At 40.8% G+C, this 14,719-nt stretch overlaps 1 long non-coding RNA gene across 2 annotated transcripts in view; it reads right to left on the minus strand.

Moving 5' to 3' along the window:
* Window positions 1–8,135: 8,135 nt before the first annotated feature.
* The window catches only part of LOC135261525 (uncharacterized), a 29,713-nt gene continuing 23,129 nt past the window's right edge, over window positions 8,136–14,719 (minus strand). For both annotated transcript variants that reach the window (XR_010331977.1, XR_010331976.1), the window contains exons 3-4: window positions 10,992–11,160; window positions 8,136–8,862 (exon numbers count right to left, since the gene is read on the minus strand). This is a non-coding gene — a long non-coding RNA (uncharacterized LOC135261525). The remainder of the gene's footprint in view (window positions 8,863–10,991; window positions 11,161–14,719) is intronic.

Raw genomic sequence — 14,719 nt, forward strand, 5'->3', positions numbered from 1 at the left:
ATCAGTAAAGCGTAGAAAAAAGTATTTGAATCCAAAACAAATACATATTTGAACCAGGTCTGTTGTGGACATGCCAAACAAACTCAGACCACCTCAGGAGCACGGTTTGTTTATGGTATTTTCAAGGTCCACTTAATTTGTGCACTGAGCACACAAAGTGCCTGCAGTCTGCTCTGCGTTTTTCAGTACATTTTATTACCTCGAGACTTGCCATACATTGATTCTACGCAGCTGCAGTGATGGCTGCTGGTGGTGTTTGGGGGATTGTGTGGTCAGAAGAAACCTGAGCTCTTCTTGCATCAGCTTCCTCAAAATGTAGCTCAACCAAATGATAAACGCATCTGCAGAAGCCATCGTGAAGAAAATTACCCACAATCGGGCTGAACTAAGTGGTACACAAGTACACATTAATGGCAAAAAGATTAAAATGCATGCCAATTTTATGTCATAACAGTGCAAATGCCTTCCTATTTTTAGATATGCGTTCCATTAGAATAAAATTGCCATGCATTATATTCTTTTTGCCGTTAATCCATACTTGCGTACCACTTATGTCAACCCCTGCTCATGTTTGGGATGGTAGGTTTGCCATCCTGCCAGGTTATGCCTTGGTGGGGTGGCATGCCCTATATCTATACAGCACTGGGAGTTTGGCACTTTTCAGGTTCTCCAGCTGAAATAACTGCAATGACCACAGACTTTCAGCCCTTAAAAACATTAAATTCTGTACCTTCTGACCTGTAAACAGACAGAATTCACAAATAACTTTGCACATTCACACAATAAAAGCCTCAAACTTTGGGGGTCAATTGCAGTGTGCTTCGCTGGAGTTTAAATCTAATCCTTATTCCACAGCTTTGGACAGCTGCTCCAGTTGTTAGGCAGTTCTGCGATCTAGACTCTAGAGTTTTAAACCTGAGGCTTAAACTCAAGCTATATACAGTACAGTGCAATTGAATCCGGGGGATTTTGTGTTTTTTTCCTTCTTCTTCTATTTCCTGTCGATCATCACAAATGCTTCAGTACCGCAATGAGCAATTCTCACCATTGGACATTTAATTACATCAGCCAATAACAACAACGTTTTTAAAAACTTTGCAGTCACCATCTTTGGTTTGTGTGGAAGCTAGCTTGCTTGCTAACTAATAATTGCCAAAAAAAAAAAGTAAACTATTGTTTTTCTGCATAATCTTTATGGGAAACTCATTTATATTTCTGAAAACAATTAATCTGTCATTTCACATGCAAAACCACACATAATGCCATTTCATGACTAGGGATGGGTATCGTTCACATTTTGACAATATCTCTGCTAAAACAACACTTTTCAGACCTGAAACGGTAGTCTGTCTTCTTTAAAAGAACAAGCAAACAACAACATCTTTTTTAAACCTTGAACTTCCATTGCAGGCTTCGTCCAGCAAGGGGCTTGTTATGCAGGGCTGAAGCAAGATAAATGATGGTAAATTTTACCATTCATGGCCACTTAAGTAAGTGTTTATTGCTTTATTTCTTTATGCAATATTGATATTCAAAGTATGTCACAATGTTTAATACATACGTTTAGGAAAAGTCACGAAAGGGAAGCCATAAGCCATGACAGCAGGTTTATCAATTTTCTTAGTGACAACAGTCAAATTGACTGCTGTGGTGTTTCTACTGATAACTACTCTTTACCTAGGCATCTGTAGCTACCCTGCAAATGCCACGTTTCTAAATCTATTTTAGCTAGCCCTATAGATCCTCTACTGACTTACAAACAATTGTTGTGCATATAATGCCCCATTATGAACACTTCCATTAAAAAAATATGACTAAAATATATATATATATGACATTTCATTTATTTGCCTTTCGTGGTAACGGAAAAATGACTGAATCCATGCCAATGTGTTTGTATGTATGTCTGTTTGTATGTATGTACAGTGTGTGTATGCATGTCTCTCTCTCATAGTCTACATTCATATGCGTTACTATTATCAGTTACACAATACAAACACAGTACAAAAAGAAATTATATCTGAAGAGAAGTACATTTTCAGCATACAAAAATGGCAAGTTAATCATCCTTACAAAACCCTGACTATAAGTCATTAATTCAAAATTGTAAAATCTAGGCCTGCCATTAAATGTATTGATGTCAAAAGTTACAAGAAATGATATTGGCTATCTAAGCTTATACAAATCAAACAAGCAGTATTCCAAGCAGCGCTTCCCAGTGTTATTTTAAGTAACTTGGACCTGTGTTTTTTTATCTTACCATCTGAAGAGAATGTGGTCATCCAAACTTTATGTGTCACATCAAAGTGTCAAATAACAAAAATGGATTGCTGAAAGAAGACAATGCATAAATGAATGTCTTAAATAGCTGATAAAGTCATACCCCTCAGAAAGGATGTTTATATTTGGCTGTCAAGTTAATTTTACAAAACATGCAAGTTCTTGTATATTTGCAACTTAAAATAAATACCACTTGTGAAGTAGATACTGACATACATCCAAACATACATACATAGAATACTTCATTATCCCCATGGATGCATTTCCCTAGCAACATTCACATTTATACCAAAAAACATACAATCATTGACACTACAGAAAGTGTGGAATAAATAAATAAATAAATACAGATAAATATTTGAAATTTTTAAGCCTATTAAAAAATATTGAATCTTACAAACCTATCCAGACATGAAGTATATTTACCCCTTTAATGTATAATATGCTTGTGGGTCAAATAAAGTTATACATTATACATGATTGACACGTTCGTGTGACACAAACTTTGAATTTCCACATTCATTCTAATTTTATTTCTTCTAACTTGACCAAATCTTGATATCAATACTTTTAATGGCTTGGCTTGTTTTTTCCATTTTGAATGAATGGCTTATAGACAGTGCTTTGTATGTGTGAGTAATTTGGCATTTTTGCATGTTGAAAATGTGTTTTTCTTCAGATCCAATATTACAGCAGTTCAGTCTGAGTTCTAAAGGAGCCGTTGTGTGAACAACAAGTGATGCAAGATCTCATCAACGCCTAAGTGGACCAGAAAGAGAGCAGAGTCCTCTTTCAAGCCCACTTACAATGTGAAACACACAAAAGACTGAGTTCATTTGAAGCTTTCTGGTTCACTTTAAAAGAGTTCAGTTCATTCTAAAAGAACTGTATGTAAAAACACCACAAGAAAGTTAATGCAGTTGTAAAATCTCCATTCCCTATGGGATGAGGAGTTTGATCTCTGTCATTTGGCAGAGCTGAAATGAGTGAGTAAATCAGGGCAAAATGTTCAAGATGGATGACAGCTTAAGTGGGAATGGGGAGTGAAATGGCTTACCCTACTGCATGACCTCAAATGGTCAATCAAGCCTTTAGTTATCATGTGGGAAATAATAATATATAAAAATTCATAATAAGATACAATGAACTCCATATTGTTTGGGACAAACACTTGTGGAGATTGTGGAGTACAGAGCCAAATCAAAAAAAAAGTTTAATTCCCAAGCATAATGGAGCTTGCTGTAAATATTAATACAATGAGCACTGTAACGGTAGAGCACTAGAAACTGTAGAGTGCAATGAAAAATATATACACGGAGGAAAGAAAATGCAAATCCAGGAAACAAACAGCTTTAGTGGTGCAAAAATATCAAATTATTATTATTAAATTATAAAAGTATTATTAATTCCTAGCCTGTGAAGTGGGGAAATTTACAAAGAACTGTAATATTATGATTTCTACTGAAGGCTCGACTCGACAGACTAATTTAACTACTATACATAACTGTCAAAGCTCACTTCCCAGCAGGGAAGGTGAGATTAATGCTTGGCATCAAAATGAGAAAAACAGGAAGAACCCATTTACCATCGCGCTTGTGTTTATCCGTATGCTCAGAATAGCCAGGCGATAATTGAAAATCTCAGGAGAATGACAGAACTGTGATGCACTTGGAGAACCTCTGGCAAGGAGTCTCAGTGTTCCATGAATGTTCATGGGAAATTTTTAGAATATTTGATATTACTATTCTACCCCACACTCCAGGACAATAGGTGGCAGTAATGTTGGGGGCAGGCTGCTAATTAATTATAATGCAGAAGTCCACAATGATGATGATGATGATGTGCTTCACCTTGCAGCAGGACAATGACCTCAAATACACTGCTAAAGTAACCAAGGAGTTTTTCAGGGCTGAAAAGTGGAATCTTCTTGACTGGCCAAGTCACCCATCCTGAATCTAATGGAACATGCATTTCACTTGAAGAAGACTGAAGGCAAAATGCCCCAGAAACAAACAGGAACTGAAGATGCTGCAGTACAGGCCTGACCTGACAGAGCATCACCAGGAAAAATATGGGTCTGTGGGTCGCAGACTTCAGGCAGTCATCGAATGTAAAGGATTTGCAATCAAGAACTAAACATGACGACTTAATTTCACATCATGTTAATTTGTCCAAATACTTTTGCTCCCCTAAAATGGGAGGACGATGTATAAAACAGGCTGTAATTCCTAAATGGATCACTGTATATAGATGTGAATATTCTCAGAATGATGTTGATGGTCAGCACTTTAACCTCATGTTCATTGTTTTATTTCAAATCCACTGTGCTGGAGTAGGGCTGGCGTGGTGGTGCAGTGGATAGCACTGTCGCCTCACAGCAAGAAGGCCCTGGGTTCCCGGCCTGGGCCTTGTTGTGTGGATTTCGAGCATGGATAGCCTAACTGGAGACTCTAAATTGCCCATAGGTATGAGTGTGTGAGTGAATGGTGTGTGTGCCCTGCGATAGGTTGGCGACCTGTCCAGGGTTTATTCCTGCCTCTCTCCCAGTGCATGCTGGGATAGGCTCCAGCACCCCAACCCCCCCCCCCCCCCCCAGGACACTGACCAGGATAAGCCTGGTCAGAGTTACAGATAATGGATGGATGGACAGATGGATGTGTTGGTACAGAGCACCAACAACAACAATTGTGTCACTGTTCCAATAATTTCACATTTAACTGTATATAACTATAGTACTTATGATTCCTTAATTGTGCTCAATGTGCCAGCAGAATTCAATAAATATTTATTAAGCGTGTTCCAAATCACTGGTGCCTTAGATAATATTTACACATGCAATCCTGCAAAGCAGTGGTTCCCAACCTTGGTCCCCTGTGTATGCTGATTTTCATTCCAACCACAGTTTCAATTCTACAATTTTAACGAGCTGTTAATTTTTCTTAATTAGGTGTGATTCCTGTTTGGAGGGATTATTTAGCCTCTTAAACCACAGTGTGTCAGAAATAGCTGTGTGCCATGAATAATGAAAATCTCATGTTCATATTGCGCTTATTGTGCTACATTGAAAACAATTACATCAAAAGGTTACTATTTTTTTTAACCGATCAAATTAAAGACTGCAGTAAATCAATTCTAATTAGGTTATTGAATTCATGCAATTAAGTTCTTTAACAATTTTTTTCCCTTAAATTTATTAACACAATGCAGATTTACCTCATTATTTTCTTCTTCTCTGAATTCTTCATTATCTGCCAAATGAGTATTTATAGTTACCATGTGTTCACAGTTTCATCAATTAGGAGCCTATTCATTCACATCAGTGTTGAATTTTATGAGTTAAATAATTTTGTTACCTCTTTATGTAATTGTTTGCACAACGTCCAATAAGCACAACATAAACATTCAGGACTTTTAGTCTTCATGCTATGCATAGCTATTTTTGACATGAGGCTGAAGAGGGTAAACAATCCCTCTATCAACCTGAAAAGCATCTAATTAAGATGTTAAAATTCATGAGATTGTAATTGTGGCTGGATCAAAAACTAGCATACACAGGTTGGGAACCCCTGCAGTGAAGGATAGTATTAAAATATCTCAACAGCATGATCCATCAAGACAACTGGAAACTGTGTTAACATTCAGGTATAGAAGGTCATGATAATTATATAGGCATAGAATAAATAGACTTATAACACCACAGTAAATGTGAAATGTATCCAGCCCCAGTGTTCAAATCCATAGGAATTGAGATTTAGAAAATAATTAGCCAAAATGCTATCCCGAATGAAAATATCCAAAATTGTCATCCAGAATTTAGATATAAGCACCACTTAAAGTTGTGAGTAGCCTGACAGAAGTGAGAAGGTAGGAAGTTAGAAGAAAAACAAATCTCTTCCAAGTATTCCATGGCCCTTCGTCTGGAGAAATGAAACTCACTAATATTCAGTCGAAAGCAACATGATACAAATTGCCCCACCTGTGTGATTGCTTGACTTGGACTGAGTGGCCTTGGAGTGATTCGAAACAATGTAGTATTGGGAACATTATTGTTCATTTTATTTTCATCCCTGCTTCAGGCATGAATAATTAAATTCAGCTAATTTAGAGCTCCAGACATACAAGCACAACTGCTTCTCTAGTCGGCACATTTAAATAATCCATTGAGAAACCTAATGTGTATTCCTTTTTGGTTGGACTAATATTACTTTGAAGACAAGGCTTTTTAACTTATGAAGACCCAGAGTTTGACTCAAGGCTCTACACAGAATGCATAGCTGATCATAATATATGCTGCAGATTGCGTCTGTGCAATATGTATGGACAAAAGTGATACATGTTTTGTCTATACATTTGGCTATTAAAACAGCATTACATTTAATTTGCAAGTTGGTAAGGTAAGGATGAAATAGTGTATTCATATAATACAAACCTTGTAGCAGTGACTTTTGGAGACACTAGGGGCTCATTCCAGTTGCTTATTTGAACCATCCTCGTCTCCTTGGGACTTGACTGACACAGAAATCAATTGAGGTCCACGATCTTTAAGGACACACCAACCTGTTCAATGCTCTGGGAAGGAGTGAAGACCAAGAAGCTAGGAGGCTCCCAAAGGATGCTTGAGCAAGGAGACACAAGTGCATCCTTAGCAGAATTATTTTTTGGAACACGTGCGGTATAACGTGTCCTTGAAGGAGTAAGGACGTTCCATTTTCCTAATACACGTTTCCTTGATTTCTCTGTTCTCACATCCTTTCCTTGCATCCTCCATTGGCTGGAGCTATGGAGTAAGGAAAGGATGCGGGGAAAGGATGCAACAAAGAAAAAATAAGCGATTTGAATGAACCCTAGGTCATAAAGACTGAAGTTCCATGGTTGGTCAGCCATTCATTTGACCACAAGGGGGCAGTGAAGGTGAATGGGTTTCAAGCAAGACAAGAAAAAGCTATTGAAGAGACTACCAATTAGGCGGCAAACTCAGTGCATGAAAGGAACTGCAGGCAGAAATCATAGCTTGAATTTAAAGGGTTGTAACACAGTGGTAAATAAGAACAGGTGTTACCTGAAACTCATTTTGGGCGCGGTAGGGAGCTAATAACAGGAATTGAAAATGTAGCACCATGAGAGTAAATATCAAGAGCACAGCAGAAAACTGCTTTACCTGTTAAAGAGCATAGTTAGAAAGGAAAACACAAAGGAACACCAACAAACAGAGAATTGCACCGACATGGTGAGGAACAGCCAAAGCCCAGACAATAATTTCTGAATTTCTCATACATAGCATACTGAAAAAAATGCATTTAAAACAACCTTTACTTCAGGGGGTTGCTAGATGGTTCATTCGGTTAAGGCGCCACACTGTCGTGCAAGGATGAGCCCCATGATCAAATCCAGACCATGCCAATGCTGACTGTGGCCAGTAGCTCTATAGGGCGATGCACAGCTGCCGATGGGTTTGCGAGGGTTCAGTCGGATGGGGGTCCAGGTTTCATCGCTCTCTAGTGACACCCGCTGGTCAATATGGCCCTCGTGAACAGCATCTCAAAGTCGCATATGAAAGATCTTCCTCCAACTCCACTCTACGTGAGCACCGCTGTGGTCAGTGGTATGACAAGAAGCATCTGGAGACACTACGTGTTTCGGAGGTGAATCATTCAGTCTACACTCTTCCAAACTAGTAGTGGGGTTTGAGCAAGAACATGGTTGTAGTTGCACATAATTGGACATTTCAAATTAGGGTGGCAATTGGGCATGTTCAGTCCCATGTTGAGTCGCAAATTTATAATAAAAAAGTATAGTTTTGAAACTACTGCTAAGGAAACTACTGCTAAGGACAATCAAATAAAACCAGCAAACGGTAATGATTTAATTTATATTTTATTAAATTATTAATACAGGTGGAAATGAACATACAGCACATTGTCTGATTGACAGGTATGTCAAAAAAGATATACAAAGATATTGCTGGTCAAACTCTTTATAATATGATAATTATAACAAACTATATAGACCAGTATATGTTTATCTTGCTATGACGTCTATCGTAGCTTATTTTTGTGACTGACTATTTATTAATGTAATGTGGAGGGGACATTTTGAATCCGTTTTCAGCATACACTACTGCAGAATGGAACTGCCTTTAAACTATCCAGTTCTCCAATGCACACCCAGCAAGTCACAGACGACAGGAACTCGTCCATGCTGCAAAACTAAATCCTCATTTCATCAGTGCTGCGGCGGGTCGTCGAAAACGAACGAGTGTTGCGCTGCAATAGTGAACCTTCGTCGGTGGGGCACTCAAAACAAAAGCCCCGGATCATAATGGACTTTTTTAAAGGACGACATAAAAGGACAGGAAATAAAGGGCCAGCCACTTCTCCTCCTGTTTGTTTCCTGATGATAATAGAGCGTCCACTGCACCCTCTCTCCAGCACCCTCTCCTTTTCCACACCTTCATTTCTCTCTCTCTCTCTTTCATTGTCTTTCTACCTCTGTCTGCCTCCACAATGCGCCACTTTTGCTGCAGAATGAAAAGGTAGAAAGGGAGAAGGGGACGGAGGGAGGGAGGGGAGTGATGGATGGAGACTGAGAGAGGAGAAAAATAAAAAGAAGAATTTAAACTAGGTATAGTTTAAAGAGAAAATGGAAGGAAAAAGGATGAATTGTAGAAGAATCAGAAAAAGGAGATGACATTTAGCACTGACAGAGGAGTGAGAGAGAGAGAGAGAGAGAGAGAGATTGGGAAAATAAGGAATCCAAAAAAGAGAGACGAGAACAAAGTGGTGAAATAATAGCGAAAAAGAGAATGCACTGCATTGTTCAGAAAAGAGGTGGATATGTAGAACAATGAAATGAAAAGAAGAGCGAAAGACTGGCTACCCATTAAACCTGCTGCCCCAACCTGTGCCACCTCCCATCCCCTCTCTCTGTGCTTCACCATGGTAACCAGACAGGATGCCTAATACGGGCAGTTAATATATTTCCAGTGGCAGGGTGAGTTGGGTACTAATGTATTTATCTCTCTCCACACAGATAAGCCAATCAATACTGCACAAGTGTGTGTTCCAGGATCAGTAAACTGTGTGTGTGTGTGTGTGTGTGTGTGTGCGTGTGCGTGTGCGTGTGCGTGTGCGTGAGCGTGTGCGTGTGCGTGTGCGTGTGCGTGTGTGTGCTTGCGTACTGTGTGTGTGTGTACTATACTGGGATTAACATGGGGCCAATGAGGCATTTGCCTTGTTTCAATATTTTGTTTCTGAGAGTAAAGAACCTCAGTACATTTCCATTAAAACATATTTATTTTATGCTTCCAACTGGACATTAAAATGCATGATACCTGTTGTGGGCTCTTGTGTGATATCTTAATGATTTTCTGTGCTGCTCTGTAATGTTAATGATTTAACAGTGCATTGCCTCAAATATATGAGTACTGAGATCCAATACCTGTATGGCAGCATTGAATGAAACAATTGCTGTTGCTGTGCTACAATGGCATGTTTTGGTTAAAAAAAAAAGGAAGAAAGAAATTGTGAAAATATACTGCAGATGTGTAGAGCCATAATTTTTTTTTTTTTTAATAGAAAAGCTAACCTCACACTGCAAAAATCTCAGGCTTCACTGAGTCAACATTTATTTGAGCTGACGTTTATTTCAATCAAGCTTAGACTTTGGTGGTGACAATGTATAGAGGGGTCACTACCCTTGGCTGTCTTCTCATTGGACCATTTCAACGGTCAGCACACAAAGCCAGCCGATAGGGCCTGCCCCCAGGTTGCCATTACAGATAATGGCAGGTTATCTGTAACATTACTCCACACAAGAACATTGAGCAGAAAGAAAATATTCCTTATCTTATTACATAGGGTGTTATCATTGGGATGATTGCTTTTAAGTTAATCTAGGTCTACTTTCTTCTGCTATTATTTTTCCCCAGCACTGAATCTCACTCTCCAAACAACATAGCATGAAATAATTCGAAGTTAATTTTGAGTACTTTTAAAGGGTAACATTTAAAGGGTGTTAATGCATGCAGCCATGTTCCCGAGGACCTCACCTGTGACCTCTAACAACCTCACAGGTTAAGGGTCTCAGGGACAAAGAGGCATGCTGGGAGATGCAGTTTTTGCAGGAGCTGATTGGAGTATGCAGACTTAATAGGAATTTACTGTAGTGCATACACTACTTTACCATTACACTGTTTAAAAAAGAGACAAATGCATCATTAGTGACCCCCACCCCACCCTTTACAAATGGAAGATAGTTCAGATGTTTGAACCAACATGAAAAATAGAATTGTGCTGCGCTGTTCTGTATTTATTATGTGAGGGCTGCACTGGGTACTGTAACACAGGGACTGAGTATTTAGCTGAACACCTTCATAGCATTGTATGGGACTCCCAAAACCCCTTTGTATGTCATGGCATACATAATGAAATCCAATGAATTGATTCATATTTCTACTACAAAACATATTCTTTAAAAATCATTTTTAGCTACTGTATCCAGTGTACGATTGAGCGTTTGGTTGTATTTCTTACAGCATCAGGCAGCCACCAGCTTAGCTACACATTCATCCCTCTTTGAGATTCAAGATCAAGGCCATTGGCAATATAGGTAAATAACTGTAATTTTCAAGGGTAGTCCCTGTATTTTTTCCTCTTGTGTTGAAAGAGATATCAAATGAAAAACCAACAACCTATGACTATCATTTCACTTACCAGACAAAATGTAGAAGGGGCAAGGGTTTGGGGCTGGGCAGAGAAATTGTGGGTAGGAATGAGGGAGAGGGTAAGGGTTTCAGCCACGAGTTTTTCCCGCATTCATCTATCTTGATAAGTCCGAATAAAATGCCTCCAGCATGTCCTACAGCCAGTTTCGGAATGCGCCCTGCAAAAGAAGAAAAAAGCTTTTGTCTCAGAGGTGTTGTACATATTTAAGTGCATCTAATTTCCCACGTGCTACTGCATGTTTGTGTGAATATTTGATAGAGAACTTAAAATTGCTTTAATTTTTTTCGGATACATTTAGTGCAGTAATGACACCTAGTGGTAGACAACTGCAGCAATTGATTCATAGGCTGATCAGACTATTGGATTGATCCACAGATGAATCATCTCTCTCACACACACACATACACACACACATACACATCCGCACACACACACACACACACCCGACTCCTGAAGCACTTCAAAAAAGCCACACAGAATCTTAATTACAAGAAAACAGTGATGCAGTCCCAGACACAAGCTCACACATACACACACCGCAGTAATAAAAACACATTCGAGGAAATTCAATGTATTGTGCAGAATAAGGTTACATCAAGTCATATTACAGATCAATTAAGGTGTTATTAACATCTTATTATAATAAAATTATTTTTGTCCCAGTGTTCACACAGTTACAGGACAAAGTCTCCATTTCACCACCTGCCCCCACAAGAGTGAGCTGCGAATGTGCGTCTCAAATCCCGAGCACACACATGTACGGGGCACAGCCACGTGAACGTGCTCGCAGCCCCCGCGCACCACAGGGAGACACAGGGTATGCACCGTGTACAATGTCTGCAGAATAACAGGCCCTCTCTGTCTCTCTCTCTCTCTGATGTTTTATTTGAAATCGCATCCCCTCTCAGTTTCACCGGTTCCTGTTTCTCCCAATCCGCAACGGAGGAGAGCGAACAAGAGAAAGACGGATGAAAAACGAAGGAAGCTCGGGACAGAAACGTATGAATGTATCGCACAGAATGAGGTAGGGGACAGACAATAGAAGGGAAAAAAAGACAAAACTAGCAGCGCACAAAGTCAGTACGTCGCTCTCATTGTTCCGTCCTCTGAAGAAAATGTACACTCACCACTTTGTGTTCGCTGGCACACAATTTTTGCGATGGTCCTTCGAAACGTACACACACAGACACCTACTGATACACAGATGAAGTGAATATGCGGTGGCATATTAGCTTTCTTCTGGGGGGAAAATACAAAAAAAAAGATCCGCGAGAAATCATTTTTTATGAAGAATTGTGTCTTTCTTCCCTCTTGTCCTCCTTGTCTTCATTTTTTCATGGCTGAAGACGGTAAATGAAAAAGCAGCCACTGTTCCTTTCCTTCTCTCTCTCTCTCTCTCTCTCTCTCTCTCTCTGTCTCTCTCTATCTACCCCTCTGTCTGCTTGTAGCTTTCTCTCTGCCTAGCTAGTCTACTACAGGCTTTTTTTGTCAAGCAAGGCAGTCACTGAGAGCTCCAGTGCAGACAATTGCATTGATTCCATTATTAGGTGCTGTACCTATCGCCCACCTCCAATCCACCACCAGCCCCCCTTCCCTTCATAAATCTGTGTCACCAACAAACACGCCTCACACATGCGTACACACGCGCACGCGCGCACACACACGAGCATGCACTCTCCCTCTCCGTCTTTCTCTTCCACTGTCCCTCCATCTCTCTCTCAATCCCTCCGTCTCTCCTGCTCTGTCACTCTCCGCATTTTGCAGTCACTGTCCCCGGTCTCCATCCTTTGGTCATTTTTCTTACCCCTCACCCCTCCCTCCGACTCTCTCCCTCTCCCTTTCACTCTCTCTCTTTCTTTCTCTGCCACTCGGTCGCGCGGGTGCTTGTTTTCCCTCTCACGTTTTTCAAGCATCACATATCCAGTCTCGCTCTCTCTCACTTTTGCAGTCAGTGTGCGTGTGTGTGCCTGGGGAAGTAAAAGGGAAGAATGTGTGCATGTGTGTGTGAGAGAGAGAGAGAGAGAGAGAGAGAGAGAAAGAGAGAGGGAAATGGGGAAGAAGAGAAAGGGGGAAGGGGAGAGAGAAAGAGAGAGAGAGAGAGAGAGAGAGAGAGAAAGCGGGGAGGGCACAGACAGACAGGGAGTGTCAGAATTTCACGGTGCAGGAGTTGAAATCACATTAATTCCAGAAGTGGTTGACCTCCAAGTAATTCTCATCTTGTCCAATACCTTTACATACCTTTGTATTGGCAGTTTCAGCTCAGCTGTGTAGACAAAGAATTGAAACATGGAAGCCATTACGTAAGGATATTTAGGGATGCTTTTAAATCTAAATCTCCACTCCATCAAAAAAACCCGGCACAAAGGGATGTTTAACATTTGATTCAAATCCACCAATATGACAAGTAAAAACAATGTTATAGATGTCAGTCCTGTCATTTCTGATTAGTGGATGCAGAACCGAACATCTGCAATATGCAACCAAATGAGATTACTCACACATTCTGCTAGAGAACTCATATACTATCTTACGCAGACACTAAACATGTTCTGGTTAGAACCTCAGTAATAACTCTTGGGTTATGGAGGTAATATTTGCCGAGGCAGGGCACAAATCATGTATTAGGACACATTGTGAACAAGACCGCACAGTACATCTACACTCACAGCTCCTCCCAGAGACCTGACCCCACAGAGGACAATAGGAATCGGTGCATATAGAAACCCCAACAACCAAATACTCTCTCTCTTATGCACACACACACACACACACACAGAGCCAGGCCATCTCAGTGGAGACATTGTGGCAGACAATCGCAAACGAGGCAGCCAAGAGAAATGACAGAAGCAAATGCCAAAAAAAAAAAAAAAAAAGCATGAAGGCATGTTGCCAGATACCATCGATACTGCACAATCCATGTATGACAGTTTACAGTAGCATGTGGGGGACGGTATGAAATTTCCACAGACCGGAGTTCAGCATGACGGATGACGGAACGCCGAGGAAGTGGAGCAGCGCAGAATTACTCTGCTCAGCAGACAAAGGTGCGCGCTCCTTTGCTCGGGCTTGCAAGGAATTATGGGAGTGAAAAAAAAGAGCAGACACAAGCACAGAATGCTGATATATGCCCTTTTTCCCTACAGGAGAGCTCAACGCAATGCGGACCCTGGCTGTCTGAGCCGCCAGCCAGACACACTGGGAGACTAACCGGGGCGGGGGGGCGGGGGTGGGGGGGTGCTTTATGAGCAGAGGGAAAGTGCGGGGGGGGTGAATGGGGGTACAGCAAGGGGGGCGCTCACAGACGACGTCCACAGCGATACGGGAATCGGAAAAGGCGGAGGCGGGGGGTAGCACCGTAAATACGGGCGCTCTTCAGAGAGAACAGTGAGGCGGTGACTGCGGGAGAAAGGCTCGTGCGTGGCGGTCGGGAGATCGCGTTCCGATCGCCCTCCTCGCCATCGATCAGGACAGAGAACGAGGCGGGCGCTGGGGCTGCTCAGTGGCAGAGGGCTGGGGCGGGTGCCGCGGAGAAAAAAGACTACGATTCCCCTAACCGCGCGGTTCTGTCACCAATAAAAACCCCTCACACATCAAACTCTCCCACCAAATTCTTCCAAAGAGAAAACATACAAAAACAAAATGGATGGATATATTTAGAATAACACTTATATTACTAATATATATAGATATATGTATATACTGTATATGTTGCATTA

The sequence above is a fragment of the Anguilla rostrata genome, chromosome 8 (genome assembly GCF_018555375.3).
Source record: "Anguilla rostrata isolate EN2019 chromosome 8, ASM1855537v3, whole genome shotgun sequence".
In the NCBI taxonomy this organism is placed as follows: Eukaryota; Metazoa; Chordata; class Actinopteri; order Anguilliformes; family Anguillidae; genus Anguilla; species Anguilla rostrata.